A 9,109-nucleotide genomic window follows, 5' to 3' on the forward strand; every position below is an offset into this window, starting at 1 on the left:
TTCATTTGCGTTTCATTCGTTATGGGAATAGTTTTTTTTAATATTGGTAGTATTTGAGGATTGGTGTATTTTGAGTTTAGAGTCGCATGCACCGGAAAGCCTAAATATACCTAGGGGGTCATCCATTAATTACGTCACACGTTTAGGGGGTGGGAGGGGGTCAAGAAAATGTGACATATTGTGACACGGGGGAGGGGGGAGACACAAACTTTGTGACGTCACTTTAACTTCATCAGTAACCGATATTTTTTTAATTATTTTATTCGCTGTAAGTACATTTAAATAACAAGTTTTTAAAACGATGATCGTTTTTATTCTTTTAATTTTCTTTCCTAAGCAGTTTTGGGTTATAAAATTACTAATATTTATATCGTCAAAAATATTTTGATAAAATATCTATCTTCTATACATATAATAAAGCCGAAGAGGGTTGAAAGTCTGTACATGGAAAATATTCGAAAAAAAGTTGGCTGGGGATACTTAGAATCGATAACAGAACACGTTCCAACAGTTTTTAGATTTTTTGTCTGTTTATCTGTTTGTCTGTTTATTTGAACGCGCATCACGTGAAAACGGCTGAACGGATTTTGATGCAAATTTTACTAATCTGTCAAGAACATCCCCGGCCAGGTTATAGGCTATACAAATTCAACCCCTAAAAGGGGGGGTAGCCACAACACTCGATTGACTTAAGTTTGCCCCTGAATCTTATGGCGCTACTTAGGAAAGAGGGGCAAACTTTTTTCAAATATGTGCTACCACTACAGGAGTACCATGGTAAACTAACAGATGGCGCTGAATTTAATACGTGTTGACATGAATAAGCCACCGAGGAAGGATTTTGCCAAATTAACTCTAAGTTTAGAACAAATTTAATTGAATAATTATGTTGATTTAATAATACAACAAAATTAAACGACAGTAAATTACTTGCCCCTCATTGCACAGTGCCGTCTTTTGGGGAACTGAGTAAACATTAAGTAATCAAGATTCAGATTCAGATTCAGATGTTTTATTGGTAAAAGGCAATCATTTTACAAGTCAATAAATATATGTACAATATCTAACTGTTATTTTACATTTCAGGTATTTGCTGATTAATTATTATAACATATTGATATTAATATTATCTGAATATTATATATTTACATTAATTTTTGCATTTAATTGTCTCATTTCAAACATTGTCAGAGAGAATCATATTATCTTTGTCTTACACTAGTACTAGCACCCAAAAGAAAAGGATGAGTGTAGTTTTTTGTTCTTATTTACTGACAAATTTTACCTATATTTTTTGGATTAGTGATGATATTCTATGATTCGAAAAAATCATCAATGCTATAAAAGGCCATGCCTAGAAGATATTCTTTTAATTTTTTAAGGAAGATTGCATCGTTTGGTGAATTTTTAATATCTGCTGGAAGAGCATTATAGATTTTAACGCCAAACACAGCGAGCGACTTGCGAGTTTTGGCTAGGCGGGCGCGCGGCACGGTGCGGGCGGCGGCGCGCGTCGCAGCCGAGACGCTGCGCGGTGGTCATGTATGAGCTTAGATTCAGTCTGACGTATTTGCAAGCCTCAAGGATGTAAATGCTATGCAAAGTTAAGATTTTGAGTTTTTTAAATAGTTCTTGTGCCGGGTATTCAACAGGTTTTTTAGCAATAACCCGGATGGCACGTTTTTGGATTTTGAATATCCTGTCACGATCAGCTGCGGTACACCACAAATCAATTCCGTAGGTTATAATGGAATTAAAGTATCCATAGTATGCTTTTTTTAAATTAACTATAGACAGACTGGGAGCCAACCTGGATAATGCATAGGACGCTGAAGACAGCTTATTACAAGTTTCATCTATGTGTGATGCCCACGATAGCCCCTCGTCAATTACAAATCCTAGGTATTTTACGCTATCAACTTGCGGCACAAGTACATCATTCAAACTTATATCGAGCATACTGTTGTTAGTTTTGCGCAGTTGAAAATGAATTATATTGGTTTTGTCTACGTTTAGACACATACCATTGACTGTGAACCATCGAGATATTAGTTTCATAACTTCTCTCAGTTTGGATTTTAAGTCTAATAAATTATCTGTATTAACTATGATGCATGTATCGTCCGCGAACATAACATATTCTGGGCCGATACATGCTGATGTGATATCATTGACAAGCAAAAGAAACAGGTAATTTCCCATTGTCGAGCCTTGAGGAACCGCCGCATCAGCCATGGTTTCCAGGTTAGACTTTGCATTTAAGACGTAGGTACACTGCTTACGATTGCTTAAAAATGATTCTATTAATTTGTGAAATTCACCTTCAATACCGTATCGAGACATCTTTGCCAAAAGCAGCGCGTGGTCGACCATTTCGAAGGCGCGCGAGAGGTCACAGAATATCGCCGCGACCTGACGCCCGCCCTCCAGGTGCGCTAGCACGCGCGCCACGACGTCGCGCGCCGCACTCACAGTCGAGCGGCCCGCTCGATATGCATATTGATGCTCATTCAGAACATTATTTGAGACTAGGTGTTTTAGAATTCTGGCACTAAGGAGGCGCTCAAAGATTTTTGAAACTATAGGAATCAATGATATTGGACGATACGATTTTGGAAGATGCATTTCACCTTTTCCTTTATATACCGGTTGCACTTTTATAATTTTAAGTGCATTTGGAAATTTTCCCGTCAGAACGCAATCATTAAATAACTTTAGTAGTAGGGACACTAAATTTGCAGGTAGATATCCTAGTATGTGGGTTGACATATCATTCACATCCTTTGATTGTTTAAGTTTAATGTCTTTAATAGACTTTATAATTTCTTGAAGGGTGAATAATTCAAAATTAAATTTTAACGGTGTCAAAGGCAGATAGTTCTCAAGATATGCAAGTGCATCACTAGTGCATGGTTTGACTCCACCGTGAGTCGCCGACACCACAGATTAATAAATAGTTACTACGTAACAGATACTTCATTCCCAAAGAAAAGCGAAAATACCTACGCTATAATAGCCTACAAAACCTTAATAATAATACCTGCTGCTCAGGACAAGAAGAAATGTACCATAACTACGCGCACAAAGAGTCGAGACTGTGTTGCCCGCCGTGCGAGTCACGTGCTAACGCGTCATCGTAAGAATGCGCTAGGGTTGTAGGCATCTACCTATGATGATTATTGTAATAAAACGAATGTTGCGGATCAACCATATTTTTTATTAGTCAATCAAATGTTTTAGTTTTATATAATGATTTATAATTTTTTCCCTTCTCGGAATTCTCTGTTATTAAATTTTATAGTTGTAAATATCCTAAATCGCGTAAATAATTTTCATAAATACTCAGGAGCAAAGCAACGGAAAATCAACGGTTTTTAAAATTTGTAATACGGTGCTACCAGGCCGGTTAATTATTACGTCGTCAAAATTATTTAAAAATACTTTTTCTAACCCTTCAATATAATTATTAAACGTTTCAGGTGGGACCTTTAGCTCGCCATAAAAAGATGAATCTTTATTATAGCCCTTTTCCTTTGTTTTTTGACTTTTACACCCATTTACTGCACAATAATTACGTGGTTTCGGCATTTCGAAGCGTAAGCGCGGGAAACGTGCGGTGCGAGCGTTCAGGCGGGCGTTCGGCGGCCCCAGCCCATCGACACCCCATACTATGATAAATTAGGAACGTACTTGTTACCAACATTGAGGCATAGAAATAATCTTATCGAATTAAAATGACCGCTGTTGCATTGTGGTAGCACATACCATACTTGCTTTCAACATAGACGTATTATACTTACTTTTCTTTAGGTTGGTATGATCGGTAAAACGTCAACCGTCATTTTAAATTTTCGTGAAAGCGGTAATGTTAAATGATTATTTCTGTGTTTAAGATATGTTTAAGACAATACTTTATCTTTTACTTAAATGGGGGGCAAATCACTAAGAAAATGTGAAGTTTGTGGGGTCAGACGTGTAAGAAAAGTAACTTCTGATATATTTTTGGCCAGATTTCCGCTTGACCCGAACAGGTCGGTAAACTGATGTTTTATGCGATATTTTCATTTTGAGTGGTTACCAGATACTAATTTAATTAGTTTGGAGTAGTTTTTAGGGTTCCGTACCCAAAGGGTAAAACGGGACCCTATTACTAAGACTTCGCTGTCCGTCCGTCCGTCCGTCCGTCCATCCGTCCGTCCGTCCGTCCGTCCGTCTGTCTGTCACCAGGCTGTATCTCACGAACCGTTATAGCTAGACAGTTGAAATTTTCACAGATGATGTATTTCTGTTGCCGCTATAACAACAAATACTAAAAACAGAATAAAATAAAGATTTAAATGGGGCTCCCATACAACAAACGTGATTTTTGACCAAAGTTAAGCAACGTCGGGAGTGGTCAGTACTTGGATGGGTGACCGTTTTTTTTTTGCCTTTTTTTTATATATGGTACGGAACCCTTCATCGCGAGTCCGACTCGCACTTGCCCGATTTTATCGTTTACAATCCTTAATTAAAACGAAAACATTCTGTGAATAGGTTCTTCTTGTAAAAAACTTGGTAACACGAATAGTGTGCGAACAACTTATCGATAATCCCTTTATTTCAGATGTCGATTATGGGTAAAATTAACAGGCAATGAAGATTTGGCTTATTTACCAATACAAAGGCTAAACGAAAATAAATTTATTTGTGTAAATCATTTTCCACCTACTGATTTCAACAAAAATGGAAACAGGCTGAAAAGAAATGCTATACCAAGCCTAAATCTTAATGCGCCCCTCTCGGACGAAACTCTATCGTTATTTCCTATTGTTCCAGAGTTTGAAAATTCAGAAAAAGGTAGGTATTTATTTATTGGTATTTATATTTGTTACTGATTTTTAGGGTTCCGTAGCCAAATGGCAAAAAAACGGAACCCTTATGAATTCGCCATGCCTTTCTGCCTGTCTGTCTGTCTGTCTGTCTGTCTGTCCGTCCGTATGTCACAGCCACTTTTCCCCGAAACTATAAGAACTATACTGTTGAAACTTGGTAAGTTGATATATTCTGTGGACCACATTAAGATTTTCACAAAAAAAAAAACAATAAATTTTGGGGGTTCCCCATACTTAGAACTGAAACTCAATTTTTTTTTCATCAAACCCATACGTGTGGGGTGTCTATGGATAAGTCTTCAAAATTGATATTGCGGTTTCCAATATCATTTTTTTATAAACTGTATAGTTTGCGCGAGAGACACTTCCAAAGTAGTAAAATGTGCCCCCCCCCCCTCCTGTAACTTCTAAAATAAGAGAATGATACATCTAAAAAAATATATGATGTACATTACCATGCAAACTTCCACCGAAAATTGGTTTGAACGAGATCTGGTAAGTAGTTTTTTTAAATACGTTATAAATAGTAAACCGCAATTTTATTATGTTACTACTTACTTGCTGCTACGGAACCCTTCATGGGCGAGTCCGACTCGCACATGGCCGCTTTTCTTTAACTAAATTCAGCCAAGTAAATTAAAATGTTTGATTATGTTACAGTGGTTTCTGCTGGAGGACAAAAACGCAAACTAGAAGGTAAAAGATTAAGATAATACTTTAATTGTTATATCACCTTCATACTGCTACGCGGCCCGGCACGTTGATCAACGAGAGTCCGGTTAATACACGACCAAATAATGTACAGCCCAATAATTGGCGTCCACTTTTTTGGATGCGTATTATTGGGTTGTACACTACTGCCCTGTTAAAAGAGTGGCTTCATATTATTGGCACGGACCGAGCTTGTACACCCTGATAACGCTCAACCCAATAATACACGACCCAATAATACGAATCCATTTAGTGGATGCCGAATATTGGTCGCATATTATTGGCCCGTACCGAGAATGCTCGACCCGGGATTGCTCAACCCAAGAATGTACAGCCCAATAATTGGCGTCCACTTTTCGCTCCACACCACAGACTATAAATATTTGACACATAGAGTGATATTCTAGGGATGGGCGATGATTTTTAAGTTTACGATTCAATAATGTTGCCATGCGCAAAAAATAAGCAGATAATGGTAAGGTTAAGTAGCTAATATATTATCGCACTGCACCGCGACCTTGGTGCGTCGCACGCATAAGTAAGAGCGAGAAAGAGATATATTTTTCTTCCAGACGGAAACAATTATTCTCCGATCCATGAAATGTATACTTGGTCAAGCAGATCTGGTCAGTAGAAAAAGGCGGCAAATTTGAAAAATTTAGGCGCGAAGGGATCTCTTCCCATAGAAAATTTGAATTTCGCGCCTTTTTTTATTGATAAGATTTGCTTGACCAGCTATAATTAGAATAAAATGACAGAGAAAGGTGCCTGCAATTTGCGAATTTAAAGTAGTAACACACTATCGCACCGCACCGCGACCTTTCGCACCGGTAAGTGAGGGCGAGAAAAAGATATCTGTTTCTCGCTCTCATTCATGAGTGTGACGCACCAAGGTCGCGGTGCGGTGCGATAGTGTGTTAGCTACTTTACAGGGTTTTAAATGAGTATAGTTTTCCTGGTTCTTAGGCCCCGTTCGCACGATAGCTTTTTCAACGCGCGTTAAAAAGCGTTTGAATGACACAAATGGATAACCATTTATGTATTCACACGACAGCGGTGGCGCTTTTTATCCAGTGTTGTTGGATTTTAGACTTTAAGCTTTGGTCGATAAGTCGAATTTAGAGTGCGAACAGATTCAAGCGCTTTTTAACGCGCGTTGAAAACGCTGTCGTGCGAATGGGGGCTTACTGACTGTCAAATTGGTTTGACGAACTATACTTAAGTCTTCGTCACACAGGAGCGTTTTACGGGTGGCGCGCGAGCGGGTCGTGAGCGTTTTATATGTAAAGTAGCTATAGGTGGTCAAGCAAATCTTGTCAGTAAAAAAAGGCGCGAAATTAAAATTTGCTATGGGATGATATCCCTTCGCGCCTATATTTTTCCAATTTGCCGCCTTTTTCTACTGACAAAGAAAAGAGATATACGTTTCTCGCTGTCACTTATGGGTGCGACACTCCAAGGTCACGGTGCGGTGCGATAGTCTGTTAAGCCCCCCATTCACACTCCTACCTTGTAGTCCGCCTCGTAATCCGCCTCGTTGGGTAGGATTGTGTATGGGGGTTGCGGACTACGAGCCGTTCTACAAACTCAAGTAGGATGCCACTTGGGTCCTACAAATCCTACAAGCCCCGCCCACCGCTGTAGTCCGCCGCGTAGGATTGTGTGTGGCTTGTCGTCCTACGTTGAGGACTACCGTGTTTGACGTAGGTATAACAACAGTGCGCGCCATTTTTTTGAAATTTATAAAGGAATCGCTGTTTTTGGGACCAGAAATCACCCAATTACTCCAACAAACAATGGAGGAATAGGCATTGCAACAATTATTACCAATACTTAAGAAATATGACGTTCTCTGGCGAAGTTTAGCAGTTTCTTTTCCCACACTCTTTTTTATTTTTATCCAAAAACAAGAAAATACATAGCAAAAGAGCTATTTTCTTTTTTTAAATTGCACGTAACATTTTCAAGAGTAAGTAGACCGACCACAGACCGACACTTGTGAGAAACGAATCAGTACGTGATGGACGGCAAAACAGAGGGCCTACCGCGAACCACGTTCTACGTGTTGCCCCTCTGTCGCGCGTGTAAATTCGTACGTAAGTGTGACAGGGAGGCAGCACGTTCAACGTGGTTCGCGGTAGGCCCTTAGTACCGTGTGTGAGCTATTTCTTGCTCCGTAGTCCTGCGAGGCGGACTACAACGTAGGATGGTGTGTGAGCTATATCTTACGCCGTAGTCCTGCGAGGCGGACGACAAGGTAGGAGTGTGAATGAGGGGCTTTAGCTACGCGGCGCGCCCCGCTCACGCGCCGCCCGGAAAACGCGCCTGTGTGACGAAGCCTTTACAGAGAATTCTTATTAATAGTTTTTAACAGAAGTAGACCGTTGGAGCTGACATAAGTTTCTGAGTTACACACTCTCTTTTTGTATTATTTAACGAAGACTTCCTTATTCCTTCGGGACTGATCGAATCGGTCGATTTGATCAGTAATGAAATTGGCGTCAATCTCCAATTTTAGATTTATGGTGATATTAGAGCCCTCTAAATTGAATAAACGGGTATGTCCTTAAACCACGTCCAAGACCACCGGTGGACGGGCAGCAGCGTCCCTCAAATTCGGTGTACTCGACTGCGATCGCCAACCCGCTTGCCAAGCGTGGCGATTATGGCATTCACCCCCCAAAAAAGGGGGAGGCCTATGTTCAGCAGTGGACGTCTTATGGCTGAGATGATGATGATGATGATGAAATTGAATAAATGCCCCAGAACGAAAATACTGACCTCACAAATTGGTATTCTTGCGTCCGCACCTCATTTTATCGGTAATATCGGTCATTATCGGTGGTTGAATTCGGTGAGCCAAATTGGTATTTGCGTCCGCACCTCCTGATTCGATCGGGCAATTGAATCAGATTGGCGAAAAATTTACTAATCTGGATATGCCTTTAATTGACAAGAGTTTAAAGGATATCATACAAATACGACGGAATAAAAATAAACTTGCTTATACTGTTGTGTATTGCTATTGAATAGCTTGGATTGCTCACGATAAAATTAATCTTGATTGAATTTCTTTCAGATCAAAAATCAAGCCTCAACATCGCAATCCCTCAACTCAAAAAAAGATTCCGATTGTTGACGCCAGAGATATAATTATTTCCAAAAAGCGTGCACAAATAACAGATGCACGTGAAATATTAGCTGAACTAGCTCACAGATTAATAATATTTATAGAGGATAGGTCGGTTATTTGTAGAAGTACCAGTCAAGGCCTAGCACAAGGGGACCCTATGTCACCTTTTCTTTTTAATTTGGCAACCTTAAATATTTGTAAGACCGTCAAAAATTACGAGGATATACACATCTCGCAGTATGCTGATGATTTCGTTATATTTGTTACAGGCAATAAACTAGGTGAGAGTATACAAAAATTGCAAGCCGCGCTTGATATCTTTCATGATTTATTAACATGTATAGGGTTGGACATTTCGGCATCAAAGAGTAAAGTTTGTGTGTTTAAAAGA

General features: G+C 39.5%; 1 protein-coding gene across 1 annotated transcript in view; it reads right to left on the reverse strand.

The window, feature by feature from the left end:
* LOC134795660 (uncharacterized) overlaps positions 1-1,957 on the reverse strand; it is a 117,637-nt gene extending 115,680 nt beyond the window's left edge. The window contains exon 1 of the mRNA XM_063767574.1: positions 1,947-1,957. The gene's annotated coding sequence lies outside the window, so the exon portion shown is untranslated. The remainder of the gene's footprint in view (positions 1-1,946) is intronic.
* Between the last annotated feature and the right edge of the window lie 7,152 nt (positions 1,958-9,109).

This window comes from Cydia splendana, chromosome 12 (assembly GCF_910591565.1).
Source record: "Cydia splendana chromosome 12, ilCydSple1.2, whole genome shotgun sequence".
In the NCBI taxonomy this organism is placed as follows: domain Eukaryota; kingdom Metazoa; phylum Arthropoda; class Insecta; order Lepidoptera; family Tortricidae; genus Cydia; species Cydia splendana.